Source organism: Anser brachyrhynchus (genome assembly GCF_964034855.1).
Source record: "Anser brachyrhynchus genome assembly, chromosome: 6".
Classification (NCBI taxonomy): Eukaryota; Metazoa; Chordata; class Aves; order Anseriformes; family Anatidae; genus Anser; species Anser brachyrhynchus.
Window position 1 is genome coordinate 33,276,560 of NC_137700.1, and position 19,273 is coordinate 33,295,832.

At 37.5% G+C, this 19,273-nt stretch overlaps 1 long non-coding RNA gene across 1 annotated transcript in view; it reads right to left on the reverse strand.

Moving 5' to 3' along the window:
* Window positions 1–2,464: 2,464 nt before the first annotated feature.
* Window positions 2,465–19,273, reverse strand: part of LOC308197416 — a 51,813-nt gene continuing 35,004 nt past the window's right edge. Inside the window, exon 3 of the long non-coding RNA XR_013952914.1 lies at window positions 2,465–3,767. This is a non-coding gene — a long non-coding RNA (uncharacterized lncRNA). The remainder of the gene's footprint in view (window positions 3,768–19,273) is intronic.

The following is a 19,273-nucleotide window of genomic DNA, read 5'->3' on the forward strand; positions in this document are numbered from 1 at the left end:
AAGTGCTTGAAAGATCCCGCTGAGTCAATTACATACAGTATCTCTTAATAATGTCCTCTTCCTGGCACATCATTGTTTTCCTTTATGTTTATTTCAAAAGGTTAAATTAAACAGGAGAGTAGATATAAATCCACATGATGAATTATAAAAAGTTACCACAAGCTCCCGAGAATGCCCAGAATTTTGATAGGGAAGATTTAGTGAAGCAGTGCCCCAGGGAAGTGAGTGATAGAGAAAGCCAGGATTGTGAAAGTTGAAGGAAAGCAGGGTGTATGAACTTTGCTGTTTGCAAGTCCATTTTTCCTGCTCTGGGAGGCTGATGCCAAACACCCTCTCGCCTGCTCAGTCTGCTGGTTTAATTTGCCTGCAGATACCCTCATTGCATAGCAATTGAGCTGACTGTCAAAGAAAGCAGGGGAGGAATCCTCACTCCTTGGGGATCTTTAGGAAAAGACTAGTTTAACACCCATCAGGACTGGTTTACGAGCTGACTGCTTTCAGCAAGGTGATCCTTGGAAAACCTTTCAACTCTGTGAATATCTGAAGCGATGCACGGAGGAGTCATGCTGGTTGTGAGATGAGCACTGCTCCATGGGAATAGGAGCAATGACCCTCTGAGTGCTACTACTAAATCCCGTAACCTTTCCTGGTGCTAGAGGGGTACCACGCTTCTTCTGAATGAAAATTTAGCAGGCATTCTCTTGACTGTATAGGGCTGTAAGTGAGGCTGTGGATTATCCATGGCACCAGCATTACAAATTCCAAACTAACAACTTCCTGAAAATCACCAGGGTGTAATACAACAGCATAGCGCAATTTTCACTCCTCTTTCTAACCAACATATCAAATGGTTTGTCCTCTGACTACAACCTACTTACATTCCCTGCCATACAAATTCAACCAGATCCACTGGGTAAATATAACTAGGTACAAATCAACTCAGGCATCAATATTCCTAAGTAATGCATACTGCCTGAGCTTAGGGACTATTCTCTTTCACCTCTTATCTTGATCTTTATCATTGTTTCACTGTGAACTATGAAACAACGGTCACATCTCTCACACCAGAAGTAGCTGCATTTCAGTGATGAGTGAAACATTTCTCATATAGTTACTAAGTACATAAAGCACCTTATGAGCCTTCCAGATATAAAAGGCAATATAAAAGGAAATACTAATATGTCCACATAAATATTAAGTGAAATCTGGCATTTCTATTTTATAAAAGCAATAATCCTTTCCTGACTTAATATTTCCTAGAACATACAGAAAGATACAACCTGCATGCCCACATTTTATGGTTATATTCTTGTCTACAAAATTTCACCTACGGTTTTCTCTTCCTCCTTCTTTCCTCCCCTCTTCCCCAGTAAATCATTAAAACCAATTGGCTTGTAAGCCTGATGTAGTACAGGACTCCCTGAAAGTCCTGTGCAAAGAGGTCAGGAAGGTTTGTTGTGAGAGGTAAGTGGTGAGGTGGGTGTGAGAATGAAAGGGAAAAAAATATCGACTTTTTATGCTGTAAAAAAGAAGAGAGTGATAAATACTAGAATTAGGTAGGAGCAATGAATGTTAAACAAAGAAGACAGCAAACTAGATTGTATATCTCTAAGAGTATGAGGTGTAGCTGGCAAGTCATACAGGTGATCATTCCTTTATTGCCTGTTTTCTGCTTTCTCATTGCATTCACCTGCTGGAACTGATGAAGTCTGTGGCCATGTAATAAACAAACAAACAAAATATCAAAAACAGGCCTTTCTCTAAGATAGGGATAAAGCCAATTTGCCACCTGATGTAAACTGATATTGTCTAACATGAATTGGTATTGCTTGTCACTTCAGAGGTCTCTACTGAAATTGCAACAAAATGACTTGTTGGCCCCACTTTCATCCTCGTGACACTTCATTATAACTGCCACTACTTCTATTTCCAGCCTCCTTTTTTTGTTAATAGTAAGTTGCGAGGAAGATTCTGTAATATAGAATGGTATGTGGGGTTATAATATTTAGCCGTAGGCATGTGTACAAACTGTTTTTGATTTCTGTGTATGCACCAGAGCTTAAATCAAATAATCTATCTTACAGTGCTGTGGAAGACAAAGAACCATTAAATGCCTTGATAGATTCTCTGAATCAAAGCCTTTATTAAAGACTGTATCCTTCCCTAATGACTTATCCAGTTCAGCATGGGGGACCACCCTTGTCCACACTGATTCTGGAAATGGCAGAAGAGAAGAGCAAAGGGAGGTCGAGGTAGCATAGTCACACTGCAGCATATGCCACTAGCACTGCAATGGGGACAATACAGGTTCAGGATATGAATCCTGGACTGTGCCATGTGGTTCAAGTAGGTGTATCCACTTTAGCTTTGGGATTGCTCTTCCCTCACTGCCTGAGCACAGATGGAATGGTCCTGAGTGGGAGGTAAATTCAGCTATAGACGCAGAAATGGTGCAGAAGGCAGCTACCAAAATTAAACACGTGGCAGATCCCAGCTCAGTGCTCCTCAGTAACATAGGCAAAACTGCATTGGTGGGAACAAAGAGCCAAAGCTGCACTTTTTCTGCTATGGGGTGTTAGTGGGGAACTGGAGAGCCCTTTTGCTGTTGTCCAGAGATAACGGTGGCCTCTTGTATTTCAAAGGAGGACAGCCTGTTTTATGCCTTGCACTGCTCTCAGAAGGGAGGGCTATCAGCACACAGCAACTCTTCCCTCAGATCTTCTAACCAGGGCTTTCAGTTTTTGATGGATGCAGAAGAGAGAATTGCCATTTTGTTACCCACACCATCTGCTACACCAGCTACTATTGGTTTTGCCTGAGCCTAGAGCTGTCTGGGGTGCTAACGATGAACCAGAATCTTGCAAGTCCTGTGGCTTTGCATATTAAAAAGGCTATTATACCTCCCAAATGACATAGTACGACCACCCTTTTCTCATCCCTTGGGAACTCCTCATTTGCAAAGAGATCCCAATTATTTTATTTACGTATGTAATAAAAGTCAGGTCAGTCAGTCACTTCTGAGAACCTTGTGAATTTGCTGTGTTTTACAAAATCAGCCTGAGTTTACAAATTTTTCTCTCTTGGAACCAATTATATTTCTGAGGTTGGACTTTTTAATTTATTTATTTAATTAATTCCCTTGTTAAATGGCAGCCTGCTTTATATACATGTACATCGTGTCCTGTTTCCTCCAAGCCTGAATTCCTTAACAGTTAGATGTGTTTATTGACTTCTGTGGAGTTATTCATCACATAGATAACATTCGTCTTCAGTCTATCTGCTTTATATTACACCATTTCTTCTTGCCCCACCAGTGCTGCTCTCTCATTTGTTTTCTATGCTGACTGATTATTATTTAGATCAGGCCAGGAATTTCCTGCAATGACTATTGCCCTTTAGAAATCCCTATTTTTCAGTTCCCAAATTGCCTTTAAAAAAAGCTATCAATAAGCTGCAAAATGGTCATAAAAAGGCTTGGCAATCCTGACAAAATCCCATCTAGATAAACTTTAACAGAAACTTGTAATAATTTCACACCATTCCTTTCAGATATTTCTGGATTGGAACATCTTGATTTTAAAATGACTTCATTTATATGTTTTAATTTTATTTCCTATTATCGATTTTAAAAGAAATAATTTGGAATATAGACTTTAATGTTTAGCTAGAATTTTGTCAAAGCTTTATTTCATAATACAATTCATCCTCTTTTTTCAGTATGTGTACACGTCTTCGTTTTTTGTTTTTGGTCTTATTACACTCTCCACCTAAAAAAAAAAAAAAAAAGAAGACAAATGAATTATGGCAAAAATGTTATTTACATTACTGACCAGCTTCAAGTAAAAGGTACAGATCCTGTTCCTGTTTGGGATTTTATATGCCAGTCCAATATGGCATGAATGTCCCACCTCTTCTTTGTCTTATCCTTTCAGTGACAACCAACTCAAACCAACCAACCAACCAACCAAAACCTCTTGGAGACTAAAGGTCCTATTGCCCCTCAGAAAATAGAAATATACATAGTAAGTTGTACCAGATGTTCTCAAAGTTATAATCTTCATTCAGTGCCCTATAGTGAATGTTTTCTTCTTGCCATACTCCTAGTAATAATTTATTGACTCTGGGATGCCTAAACTGGTCATGATCTTTCTAATTTTGTGCCAAGCTCAGGAAGACTGCATGAGTGAGAAAGGACTACGCAAGGGTAAAACGTTTACTGGAAAGCTTTTCATGAACCAGAGCAGTCCTAATACAAGTCTGCCACAATTGAAGGAAAGCCTTCAGTCTTCTCTTATTTTTTTGTGAAAACTAAACAATTCCTACTTAGAGTCCAATAAATGGAGGATGCTGGGAAGACCCTGTGCACTCTTTTCTGCATGTTGGCTGTGCTGCTTTTCTTGTCTACCTGAAGCATTAGGTTTATCTGTGAAGTTCAAAGAAAGATGAAGTCAGACTTCTCAAATATTTCCACTGACAGGATAAAAGCCCAGCTACAGCAACCTCCCCCATCCTTAATTCAATTAAACCATTCTCATGAGGGGTATTCTCTGAGCTTTGGAAGAAGAAATTTAAGAGACTGAAGATCTGATCCTTTTAGAGTTTCTTGATATTCATGAGTTACTGACAGTGAATTTATATTAACCATGAGTAAAAGCTTGAAAATGAACTTTAAAAGCTGCATATTGGCCCTGTTAATGCTTAATGATCATTTCCAAAATAACAGGTCGCTGACTGAGATCTTCAGCTATCTTAACAGGTGATAAATTATGTTAGTTCTTCTCCAGGAGCTGTTGAATTCCCATATTCTCCTCAAAAAACATGTCTTTTCCCATTAGCTTATATTTCTTGGGATGTTGGAACATTTATACAAGGTGTCATATAGCAGAGTGGCAAATAATTAAGACCAACAAAAACCATTGAAAGTGAAGGATGATAGCCCCAAACTCTTAAATGAAAAGCCTGATTAATCGCAGAAATAATTATTTACAAAATTTCCCAGTGAACACAATCAAAATGCTGTTTTTCCATATTCAGTCTGCCATTTCATAGACATCATTTCTCCATGTTCAAATGTTCTCCAGGTGAGAAGAAACGTGGAGAACAAATTAGTTCTCAGCAGTTGAACTGGACCACTTTCCAAATGTAGTCCAGTTCTTCTTAGTCATCTTATATTGCTTCTTGATCAAAATAAAGCAAGCTATTTTGACAAAACCTTTAGGAATCATCCTCTTTCCTGATTTAAATTTATCAGAAATCCTTCTTTTACCAGGCCTATGAGTGAAAAATCACATACTTCCCTATACACAGACTATTTATATTAAATGATGAGAGAAGACATAAGATCAATGAGTGCCTTGAAAAGATATTATACGGGGATTATTCAAGGAAACAAGCATCTACCAGGAAACAAACAAATTCTTGACAATTGGTGATTTGATGTGAGGAGAATACTGTCATTTTACAGTTCAGAAGAAATCTGACTCCATTGATCCTACTCATTTTGTACTTTATAGAAGCACTACAGCTTGTTGGGATCAATAGTAGCAACTCAGACATTACCAGTCACAACAGTTATTCCAGGAAGACCTTCATCAAAGGCAATCATGTTTTTCTTCAAAGAACCTTCCTTACACAAAGAGAAACATCTAAAGGAAAAGTAAAACTGTATGCCAAAGACAGTATGGTGCAAAAATGTCAGCCATTTGCAAATGGTACCAACTAAAAACAAAACAAACAAACAAAAACAACACAAAAAATAAGAACAACAGCAACAAAAACAACAACAAAAGGCAGATTGAAGAAATATTTAGATTAGTCAAAAATATTCCTTTCTCAACAACCATTTGATAGATTGTGCTATGGTTCCCTGATTTATGGATAAATGGCAGGTAGACTTTTTGATTGCATGACTGTATATAGCTTTTTTCCAGGCTTTCATCGGCAATAACAAAGATCATTTCAGGGTGTTCATTAAAGCATAGCTAAAGTCCCCTTTAGAAGCTGGGAAATCAACCCAAATCACCTATATAAACTAGACTTCCAAATGAATTAAACCATTGGGTTCGGTCATTATTGAGGAAGAGATGCTGGGGGGAAAAAGAATCACATTCAGAAAGGCTATTTCCCCATTCTCTGAATGTCCTCAGAGAGAACATCCCAATGTTAGCAATCAGTACAAATCATGCGGATCGGCTGCCAAAGACGATAGCTCTCCTAAATAAAAGACCTTTTATTTTCTTCACCTAAAAGTTTTTTATCCGAAAGTTAAAAACTACTGAGATAGTTTTGAGTGATCCTTTACCTGGGACACACTGGCCCAGTTAGGTCAGCTTAGGCTTTTCTACAAGGAAATGACACATTACATAATTCTGTGAGGCCTGCCCTTCAGTTCCTGTATAATGTTTGAACACTTCTCAACTTCCATCCACCTGGAACTCTTTTGCAAGACGCTTCTCTTTGCTCCGTTTATCTCAAAGCAGAGATATAGCATTTTATTCCTGGAAAATCGTGCAGAATTGCTCTTTCAGAAGAATCTTGCTTGCAGACTGCTACAATTGGACAGCTTGGTGAAACTTCATTTTAAATAATTTTCTTATCAGCTGTCATCTCTAACTGTATTGAAACAACTAAAAATAGTCACCAGAATTTTAAGATATGAAGATACTGCTTTTAAACAATAAATATATTACTCTAAGACAGTAGTTCACAAATCTATTGAATTATATATTTCCTACTTGGACAATGCAGCTAATAATTCAAGAGGCTAAAGTAGAAGGGGCTATTAGTCCACCACAGATATACCATATGCATGACAATCAGATGGAGTTGTTCCTGAGCTGAGCCCAGTAACCAGCTCTTAGTTCAGGTAATCTTGTCTAGACAGATACATCTGTGAACAAATGATTTTCAGAATTGCAGAATTTGTTGCTTACCTTCCTAAGTTGTACAAATGACTACTCACTTTCAATGATCAAAATCTTTGTCTCGCTTCTCACTCACAAATGTCTGGATTTAAACAGCCAGCTCTCAGTTCTCATTAGACTTTTGTTGGATGGACTAAAGAGCCCTTTAGGACCTGGTATTTTCTCCCTACAAAGGTACTTATGCAGCGAATCAACACAGTGACCTCCTAGTTTGGGGTGCACATTGAAGTTTTAGTGTTTATTGTTGGAGACAAGCAGCCAGAGAACTCATTGACTCAAGTGACCTTGTCATGGATCAGAAGCAGTGGTGGTACATCTGAAAATAGAAGCAAGCCTTCTGGGCTCTGCTTATGTGCACAGCTATAAACTATCCACTAGATAGTATTCATACTTTGTTGAAGTACACATTTACCAGTGTATTGCATGAAACTTAATATGTTGTGGCAACTAATGGAAGGTGGTTTCGGGGGGATGGGAAATTCATCCAAGAGGAGACTTAGAAGGGATTCTGGCAGTTATGTGTTGAATTCCTCCACTGCAACAGACTTCTGATATTATCCTGGGCATGTCAGTTAAATTTGCTGTGCTCCACATAAAAAAGTATAGCCATGACCATCCAGTGTGTTGAGAAGGACAGTGTGAGACATTCTGATTCACCCTGTTGTAACAGGGGAATAACTGCATGTGAACAGCTTCAGTGCAAAGGAGGTTAAATAGCCTCTCTAATACAAATTCATGTTATCTAACTCAATCAAATGCTACTGTTCTGAGTATTTGCATTTAAAAAGTTTGGGTTGCTTAATGTGCATAAATATGAGACTCAGTTTTTAATTAAAAATAGGGATTTCAATTCTTGTGTCAAGACCGTGTGAACTATAACAGCTTAAAAGCAAAACAATATTAATAAATATATTGTTAACTTCATTTGCTTTTTGCCTCTGAATCAAAACCAATATTAATAAATATATTGTTAGCTTCATTTGCTTTTTGCCTCTGAATCAGTTTTTAATGGATATATTTGACTATGCCAATGCCAAGATAAAAAATCCTAAAGCCCACCCATAAGCAACAATCAGTTTTTAATTGTCTGTTACTGCTGAGGATTTGTTCCAAGAAAGGACTCGTAATAGTAAATCACAGTAGGGTTTTTCAAGTATTTTTTAATTATTATTTTATATACGTAAGTGCTGTCAATATTTAATTTTCTCCTTTACCCAAATAAATCCCATAGATTTTTATTTATTTATTTATTTTTAATCTTTATTTTGGAACTCTTTTTGGTTCATTCATTGTTTCTGAACTTAGTATCACATTCAAATTCATGTCCTCATGTGCAGGAAAGATTCTGAAAATGCAAGTTAAAAGCATGCAAAAAATAGATCCTATATTTTAAAAGAAAATATATTCACATTAATTAGAGATGTATCTCTTTTGAGGAGCTCAGTCTCAGATGATGAAAGAGGCAAGGTTTTTGTGTGTACGTTTTTTTAAGAATGTCCAACACTGAAAAATCAGCTTATAAAATGGATTTTTAAAAAGTAGGTATTTTTCAGATACATAGATGCTCTATCTTAAATCACATATTTGTTTTGGTATCCAGATTAGGCTTTTGAATATCCTATGCTTTTCCATTTTAATAAAACCTATGCTGCATTATGCAACTGCTCAAGTGTGTCTCTTTAATGGACAAGATTTATTTCAAATAATGATTTCCTGGAGAAAAGCAGCTTTATGCAAACCCTAATGCAACAGCTGCTTCTAAATATCAGCCGAATTGTGGCTTACACTCCACAGCTCTGGGTCGCCAGGCGTGAAGGAACAACTGCCTTCTGCAGTGAAAGCCATGCTGTTGGTCTAGTGCCCGCACGCACATTTGTGTATCTAAAATCATATTTTTAAAATAAATATTGATTAACAGTTTCCCATTCCCTTGTCTGGGTCGTGGTTATGCCGTTCCCACACCTTGGCAGAATGGTGATTTTTTTTTTTTTTTGTCAGAGGCATTTGTTACTCACCAGCTACTGTTCCTTTGTAGCGGTAGTGACGCAGCCACTGCTGCTGTGGTTTCAGCAGCCTGCCCTCCAGACATGTTCCTGTTAGCATGCATGGAAGTATGTGCTTTTGCAAATTGGTCATGTTAGATAAGAATTACCAAGCACACTATGTATTAGATCGGTTAATTATCTCAAAATAACCAGGAGGAAGTCTCGCTGGAGCAGTGCACCCTGCCAGCTGTGTCGCAGCGTGGGGTCCACAGCTCTCTGCTGGGGAGCACCGAGGCCCTTTCTTCTGGTGACTGGAAAGTGCCTTGGAAATGTTAATTAGCTGCAGATCACAACAACCCCTGGGATGCAGCCAGATATTAACAACCCTGTTCTGAGCTTGAAGGAAGGGGAACTGAGGGCCTCTGTAAACATGATGCCGGTCATATAATGGGCAGCAGTGGGAGAGTCCCCTACTGCAGGATGCTCACACTTGCAAAGATGTTAACTCAGCTATGACCTCAGGTCTCTGATGATGATTGTTCTTCTCAAAGAAGAGAAATCATCATAAAATACATTGTAAGAACAGCCAGGAGCTTACCAAGAAAACAATGCCTTGTTTGCATCACAACATTACTCATATATGCTAGTGGAAAAACATGGCTCAATGCAGTATCACATCTATGCCAGTGAAAAGCCTCTGAGGTACAAGGCATTAATTTGCACCTGTGACAGGCAGAAAAAGATCTCTCCATCTACTGAGTCCCCAGTGAGTGTATGATATCTCAGAAAACTGTGGTAATGCAAACATTCATGTTGAATCCAAAGAACAAGATTTTTACCATGGGGGTAAATAGACCATTAACACCTTCACGTGCAATAATATATAGCAAGCTGGCAGCACAGACAGGGGCAGAACTATAGCTTTTATTCCTACACTGGTGGCCTAAGGAAATGCATGTACTATTTGCAAGAACACAGCAGAGGAAAGTGAGGATGTACAGTGAAATCTGTACTGTTTAAAGTTGCCATTAGGTCACATGGGTAACAGCTAACACCAAATTTCTTGTCATGGTTTGTCTTCAGTGGAGTCTCAGGGCACTCAGAATTCTTTCTAAGAGGATCATACTCCTACAGATTTTTACAGACACTTTTTTCCTTCAAAAATAGAAAACATTTAACTGTTTAGATTTTAAAAGGGCCTGCTCTCACACTGGTCTAGGCAGTGCTGTTAGCTGTGCCTGGACTTCAGGGAGATCAAGCTGGAGTGGTCCACGGGGTGTGGAACCTGCCCTGTGTTGCAGACACAGCCACTGAGGCTTCATCAGATCTCAGCCAGAGCCAACCTGAAATACGGCACTGCTGTTGTGATATTTCTCCTCTTATCTCATTTCCATTCATGCTGTGATCAAACTGATGAAGATAACTTTGTGGTTAGAGAACACCATGAAAAAAAAAAAGAGTAGAAAATATCTTTTGAATTTAAATATTAATCTTTGCCATAGTCCGAAAGCTATGATAAGTCACAACTTTTTAACTCTAGTAACACCAGAGAGGAATTACAGAACCTCCAAATTTTCATTGATTTTTTTTTTTTTTTCTCATAGTACAACTAGTAGGGGAGATTTAAAAAATAGCTAACTCTTTCCATATAGATTGCTTGTGATTTTAAATGACGTTTCAACATGGAAACCTGGAAATGTAGTAGCCATCAATTCATTCAGATATTCTCTTGATTATTTCCCTAGGAAGATATATTTTTTATTATTTTGTGTAGGTCATAAGGAGAAGACAGATATTGTCTGTATTTTTTCATACTTGATTCTTCCTCTTCTCTCTCCTACATCTTCCTACTGAACACAGAGGAAATGGGATAACAAATGTGCAGAGATTGCATTGAGAAAACAAAAGTGCTTCTTAGAAGTTTTAGATCTAGGGAAAAAGGGGTCATTTCTGCCCCCCTCCACCCCAGCTTCAAAAATGTTAAAGATGTTAACTGATTGTTTTACAACTTGCCATTTGAGATGTTTATGTCTGTTGCTGTAGGGGAAACACTCAACAGAAAATGCATTGGAAACTTTTGTCAAGCATAAATCCTAAATTAGTAAGATTTAAATAGAAATATTAGAGACTATTAATGAAATGGTGATTATTTAATTTGTAGGTTATAACAGTACTGTGACCTACACAAGAAAAATTAGGCAAGAAAATTATTATCAATTGTCTGCAGAAAAAAGGGTTATAAATTGCTTACTGAAGGTGGAGGTCAGAGGTAATGCAGTTGCAGGATGTTAAATTAAGAAAACAATCACTGTGAGGTCAACGGGAGAGAAACATATTTTCAGTCTGGGTTTGTATAGAAAGAGAGAGAACAAGAAACTCAGTAGATGAAAAAAAAAAAAGGAGTTTATGAAATCCACTGGGAAAAAATGTAAGGCAAATCAGTGTGATGACAGAGAGAGGGATCTGAGCACTTCTGTTCCTGAATGCAGCAGCTGCTTAGCTTAGTGATTACATCCAACAGGTTCTTGAAAGACAAAGGTCAGAGTTGGTTAGCCTCAGCAATGCGATTATCAGTAATGGGAAAGCATTAAGAAAGGACTACATGGAATGAGCAGAAGGACACACTTCCAGATGGTGAAATTAATTTGAAATTGAAACATGCAGGTGGGGAATTTATAGGAGCTTTGTATCAGAGGTCGCTGAATTTAAGACTGATCCAAGCAAAGCAGATTTCTGCTGAGGAACTTTTTGTGGCCAAGAATGGTTTGCTCTGTTACTCCTGGAAAGCCAGTTTTTCTTGAAGGGTTGAAAATCTATCCACAGTTAATGTCAATAGACTGTTTCTACCGGCACATCTCAGGCTCACTGAAGGTCCCATTTTAAGCAGTAACATGTCAGCAGTTCCCATCTTTTACCTAGAACTGCTGATATGTGCTTACACGTGTTAACTTTAAGGCAGGAGAAAGGACCTGATTGCTTTAAGAAAGGAGCTAATTGCTTTATGTGTATAACAGGATGTTTGCAATCTCTAATCTTTAAATTCATGAAACATAAAGAAAAATTTGATGATTAGTTACCAGAAAATCAGCAAGAATACCTGAATTAGGCACTTCTATGAATTTTTCTTTAGCAGAGTTAGTGATTTTCCTGCAGTCTAACCTGCGGTGTGAACACAGAACATGATTTTTTCAGAAACTGGTTCTTGGCATGCATATACATAGCAGGTGAGAAGTATCTGAGCAAGGCAGGGTGCTATAATATGAACAGAGTGCTTTTCTCACCCTGCAAGAAAGCTCACAATAAGCCCCAGGCCAACTCTTCCTCAGGTCAGAATGATATCCAAAATCTTCTGACACTAAATGACACGGCACTAACGAACTGCATTATTTACTTTCCAGGGGGTGGAAGGGGGATTTAAAACAGCTAAAGATGTTCATGGATTAAGAGGATATCCATCCCTTTAAGTACTCTGTGTCGACAGTGACCTCTGGGAATGCATCTGAAATACAGTGATTTCCAGCATACGTTCCCTGCACGAGTAATGTCTTACTCTCTTTTCTATAACACTCCCCTCCCAAATAAATAAACAAACTACACCATGAACTTTAAGTGAAGAGTAAATATTTCTACTCAACCAGACACAAAGATATTTGGGGAGAATCTAATGATCCCAGGGAAAAATCAATCATTCCAATTTAGTTTCAACATGAACCACCTTTATTGTATATTGACTTTCTACCTTCACAATCAGCTTCACACCAGAAAGTGAGATAGGACAGTGACCCATGTCCCTGTCTTACCACTATCAGCTTTAACAAAAATCCATACTGTGCCACATCACTGAAACAAATGTTATATAAACATGGTTGCCAGAGAAACTTTAAAATAATATGAGAAAATATGATAAATATATATATATTCCCTCAGAAAATCTATTTAGAGCACAATGTTTTATCTCTATGTTAAATAAAATGGTGGCAATGTTGTCTTTCTTGGTAGAAGGTTGACTCATTCATGATTTTGGAGCATGACGAGGTGACAGAAAATGCAGTGTTTCTCCCTGAGGAGAAACTCTCAGGAGTGAATTTGGAAGCATGAGTGGATGAAGTCTGTCCTGCTAAGAAATATTAAAAGAGATAATCCATATGGATGTTTGTGATCACTAGTATTAACAGATACATTCATTGTTGATTTGTTGGTTTTGTTTGTCTGTTTGTTTGTTCATTTGTTTGTTTTTAACTGAAGCTTTTTCAGCTATCCACTCTCCATTCTGCACCCTAATTCACCATTTGTACTCACTGGACAGGTTGTTTAGCCTTTGCTCACCAAAGCATTTTCATTACTAAAAACTATGTTTTATTTGTTTGTTTGTTTTTGGTGGTGTGCTTTTTGTTTGTTTGTTTGTTTGTTTTTAATTAATTTGGAAACTAAGTGGAATTTAATTAATTTGGAAACCTTTACCCAGCAAGTAAGACTCTGGATCCCAATAAAGGCTTTCTCCAAAACTCAGTTTTGCTCTGAATTTGGGACCTGAATATGTCTTGCCTACAGCTTCAAGAGATGAAAATCAGATTTTTAAATAATTCTGAGTGAGTTAGTGAGGGTAGTTTTACTTCTTCCTGATTTGTAGATTTAGTCTAATCAAAACAAAATTCCTGACCTAGGTAGTAAGAATTCAGCTAAACATTGTTTGAGGAGCATGGTCAGAGGGCACTGGCCCAAGAGAAATGTTGTATTGAGAGCTGAGAGAGACAGCAGAGTACTCTAAAACAGGAAAGGCAGTCAAACTTTTTCCTCCAGAAAGGAAAAAATAGAAGAGCTCATTCTGCACTGAAGTAAGTTTTAAAAGGTATAAGTTGCAATAAAAGCAAGTGCTATGTATTTCACATACACTTGAAAAAACAACAACTTCATGGTCAATATTTTATGACCAGAGACTATGTGGAAAGGGAAGTAATTAACAAAGAGCCAAAGGGAATGGAAGGCAGAAAAGGAGGTTTAAGCAAGGTGGTGGCCAGCCATGCACTGGGAGCAATTCCAGGGCGCTACTTGCAAGCCAATCTTTCTGAGTTGTATCTTGAACTGACAACTCAAAGCTAAGATGTGATAAAAAGAATTGTGCAGGGTGCCTGAGGTTACATGGTAGAACTAAAATTTGCTTCTGATGCCTGTAGCGAAAGACAAGGACAACTGTTCTGGTTTTAGTGAAACGATAGCAATAATATCAATTAGTTCACAAGAGCTAGCCATCAGCTATCAGTCATTTCACAGACATAAGACTGGACCACACTTTCTTTACATTTACAACTGTTATACACCGATTTTTTCTCATGAACTGACTTCTGAATTTCTCTGGTTGAGTAGAATGAAAGCAGGAAGAATCAACTGGTAAAGCTTGGTGCAGGACACAACTGCCTGTCCCTAATCCCCAAGATATTAATCAACCTGATGAACTCAGAACCACTTGCCACTGAGGTTTTAAAAATATTTTGGAGCAGTAACTGCAGTAAAAAAAATAAAATAAATAAAAAATAAAAGAGACAGAATTCTCTAGCAAGCAGTTCTGATGCAGAAGCAGTAAATCTGTGATGCATTTTTGCTGAACTTGATTATAAGATTTGTTGATGTCACACTGAAAATCAGATAATCCATTCATAAATTATTGCTATTTAACATAGTGAAAGGGTTCTATCAGCCACATAATAAAAATGTTAAATTAATGGACAAATATAAGAGTTAGGCAAAGATTTATTTGCTTTATGTTCTTAGTAAACTTTCTCAAAGTTTTCCCAAGCTCAACCTTTTCCTTCTAAATGGTCTAAATGACCATGACAGAGGTTGGTCTTATTTCTAGAGGCTTGTGTCCTGTAAATCACTTCTTAAGTTGTGGTAAAATACAGTCTGCTCAAAATCTCCAACAAAAATCTCTTTCTGTTTAGGAGAACAGCAACACTTTGGGAGTCAGGTTAGAGTTTTCTGACTTTCTATCTCATTGCAATGCTATTTTGAGCATTAAAAGTCGGTGGAAGAAGAAACATTAAAACTATCTAAAACCACTGCTTTTTAAAATGATATTTGTATTTTAGGTACTTAAAACATGTCCTTTGAAAGCTGAGTTTGGTAATATTAATTCCTCCAAAGTTGAATGACTAAAATAAACATGACTAATTCCCATATGAGAGTACGCCAAGATTAGAAAAAGGATAAGAACAGAGATGTGCAGCCATGTGATGTAACTAAAGGCTTAATGCAGAGGTAAATTTGATATTTCTACATTCGCTTTTCAAGTATGAAAACAAAAAGTGATCAAATATATTTTGAAAAATATTCAAAAATATATATTAAAAATTGAAAATATATTTGTGAAAAAGGTTAACAAATATATAATGAACTTTAAGTAGTAAAAAATAGAAAAAGTATGTATTTGATATTTATGTCTGTGTATCAGATATATGTACACATAGATATATATGAACAACCACTACATTTGCAGAAGTTGAATAAAGCACACCAGACAGACAATAGGCAGACAGATTTCATGGCTGATGGGAAGGCTTTTCCCTGTAGCTCTGAATCAGTTTGTTAGAGCATAAACACCCAGTCTATTTCCAGGGTGAGAATGAAGAATGAAAGGTGGAAAGAAGACTTGCAAACATGAAAAAAATTAAATGAAGCTGACCAAAAGAAAATAAAAGTCTGTGGTAAACTTCAAACTTTCTGTCCTATGAAGCGTGTAAGACACACTTGCCCCAGGCCTCTTTATCTTCGAGACTGACGCTTGTATTGCTGCAGATCTTGGAAGCATTACAGCCTGGGGTAAAATCTTTCAGTAGGATGAACAATCACCGAGCATTTCTTCTTAAGTTTTTCCTGCCAGAAAGATTTCCTTTCAACAGTATGTATAGGGATCTCTAACGTACCTGTGATTCTTTCTAGCTTTTACAGTTATACTTTTAGCAGCTGGACTTCTCTAATTTGAATTTCAGCCTAATTAGGCTACAAGATTTTGGCAAGCTCTGTCTATTCCTATTATTGCTAATGGGCTTCAGTGTATTGCAGAAGTCTGTCCAAGTCAAAGAAAGGTATATTCACTATATTTGCTTTACTTTAAATTTTACAGGCTTCCAAATGGTCTTAAGATTGGCTAAACTAGATCACGCCTGAAGTCTTAGCCTGAAACCCATTCATTAGCTTTATGCTTCTGGAAGCCTTGTTGAACATCTGGGCAGAAAACTGTCTTGATCATTTCAAAATAGTCACTTTCCAGAGAAAAAAATCACAAGTTTAGCAGCTTTAAAGCTATGTGATATAGCTGAAAACTGGAATCTGAGTGGGGGTAGATGATCTGTAATACTGACCTAGGTGTAACAGCAGCAACTTCTGCAGGCTTTGGTTCAGGTTTGTGCTGAAATTCCCTTTGGACACTGAACAAAAGCTGAAGGCAGATAGATGCATGGTAGCAACAAAATGACATGAGAAATTCAGTTAGGATGTGTCTTTGATAACTTCTGAGGCAAGGTTTATTTCTCAAAATAAAGAAATATTAGTTTATCCAATCAGCATGAATTACAAGAAGTAATAGAGTAATTTTTAAAGTTATTTGCAATGCAGCACCATCTATAATTTCCAAAACAAAATTCAGAAATACTTGGTGATGAACATGTAGAACGAATCAGTCTATTTCCCACAGTTTATTGTACGAAGATGCAAGACAAAAGATGAAAAAAGATATTTGGTGTATTTTGCAGGTAGAAGAAATATGTGCAAAACTGAAGACAGATTTGTCAAATTCTCTCTTTGTCTTGTAAGAGCAGAACTTTCTTACTGACTATACTACTTAGGTCTGTATTTTAGTTAAAATAATCGTATCAGATATGGACTTAGACTAAAAAGCTTTGCAGAACTCTGCTTAGAGCTAAAATGGTAAGCATTTTAACCAATATGATCACCCAAACTCCAGTTTCCAAGACTTAGATGTCTCAAACCATTGTCTTAAGAAGTCCTCTTTTGTGACTACTGATTGTATATAAACATTCAAAACTTCCGAACAAGACAATCAAGAAGAAATATTCTTTTCATCTCCTGTTGCTTTGCTGACTGTTCTCTGACAAGCAATTACATCATACCCAAAAAGCTCAGTGATAACCCAAACACCCAGATAATCCACAAGCCATTTGCAATCAGCCATGTGATTCTCCCACACAGGTACCAGACATTCAGAATGGTCTTGGAAGTCCAGCAACCAGCACTTAGTGCTCTTGATATCAGGGTCCCTTCTCCTTTAATATGTTTCCTGTCACAACAACACCCACCCACACAGCTCTGTTGAAGAGGTCTTCTGTTGCAAAAAAAAATTGGAGTCATCAATCTCAACAGTTGCTAATAAAGCTGCTTGGATGGACTTGCCAGAATAACCAGTTGCTTCTGTTATCCATCACTGAGCTCATTGGTTTTAGTTAATCTTCTGCATTAAAACTGCTGATGAAAATTCAACAGTTGCCAGGGAACAAACATTTGGGAGAAAGTTGAGTAGTTTTATGCAGTGTGTTTAAAAATAAGGGGAAACTTGGACAGAAACATGCATATGTAACAGAAATCCCCTTAGACTGCTGAGAAGGCTCATGGTTTTATCATGTGTGTGCCACAGTAGTAGTTATGCCAAGGACTGCACTTATTTGTTCTCAGGAGATGAACATGGAGAAAAACATATTTCCAAGGATATTAGAAGGAGTGTTGATTCAGCTTGACATAAATAGGTAGGATAAAATTGGCGATCGTTGATTAGTAGTATGACCATTAGTGGAAACCAATTGCTGCCCAGTCTCCATTTTCCCTGCAAGCTTATATGATCCTAGTAACAGGAAGGGAAAAGGAAATCTAGACTTGCTTGCTTGAAATTTTGATTCTCATGAAATGGAAAGCCTTTGTACTAGATAAAGTATAGTGTGCTTTTATATTTTGGTAAGAAAGAAAGCATTACAGATTTTTACATTGCCATTATGTATAATTCATTCCTTCATTACACACACGCACACACATACACACACACAAGCAAATTTTTCCTGCTTTGTCATTATTCGTGTGAAGGGATACAGCTTCTGCCTCTCACACAGTTATGTATCTTACTCACTCTAACCTGTAGTTTAAAATTGTACAGAAACAACTTCATCTCTTGTTTTAGCTAGGCTATGAAAGCAGCTGATATACCATGATTCCAAAGGAACAAAGGTCACTTTAGCACTTCCCAGCAGACCAGTTGATAACAGCCACTTCTCCCCTGCTTCTCTTCATTTTCAGGAGACTATAGATAATCTCTCTGAGCAGTGAAATCGATACCTCCTGCTCCACAGTGCCAGTTCCATGCCAGACAGGGTGTGTATGCCCAGCATGGGTCGAAGAGCTTATTGCCAACTTCAAGCTAGGAAAGTCTAATTAATTCATCTCTGAGGCCACAATGTAAATTAAGGACTGGCTCATTTTGACTCTACAGGATGTTCCCACAGCTGTCTCCCCCCTCACAATCTGTTTCACCTCAGAACAAGCGAAATGCAAGGCTAGCCAGCGTGCATGTTGAATTATGTATTTGAATTGCTTGTGCTTAAACCCCTAAAAAAATCTTAATGGCTTAATTAAGCCAGAAACTGCACAATGCATCTCCTTAAATCTTAAATTCAAGATCGCTCTCTCCTTCAGCAAGCCAATGGTGTGACAGTAAGTCCAGAGCGTAACTAAGATGACAGGAAATGTGGTGACACGATAACTTACTTTTCCATTTAAAACATCTCATTAGACATTGGTCAATATGTTGATATGTCAGACCATAGAAAGTACCCACAAGGATAAAAGCTATACCAGTTCTCCCAAGTGTGTGTGTGAAGTAGGCTTTGGCTAAAGCTGTGATTTTCCACAAGTCTTACTATTTTGTTCTTGAGCCTTGTAGAGGTTCTGTTCTTGAGAGTGTTTAATGGATGTTTTCAAAAGGACAATGTGAGGTCTTGGTTTCAGAACAAAGTTACAAGTTGGGAACCAAGGACAACACAGTCTCCCAGATTTTCCCTCTTGTATTTAAAAAAATAAAAAATAAAAAATTTACAGAATATCTTAGTACCCCCCCCTTTTTTTTTTATTTTTAATGCCTTCTGTTCAAACGCAAGAATATTAGTATCTTATGTTGCACATGTTCTGTTCACAAACTTAAATTTGTATATCTATGTCAAGATTTGTTCTCTACAATAGATCCGCTATGTGCTCTACTCCTTTGGCTGTTCAAATGTGGTGAAAGGTGGGAAAGAGAGGAGAACAGTACAGCACATTTTTACTGAAATTAAAAAATATATGTTCATAAATTTAATTTCTCTCTCTCCT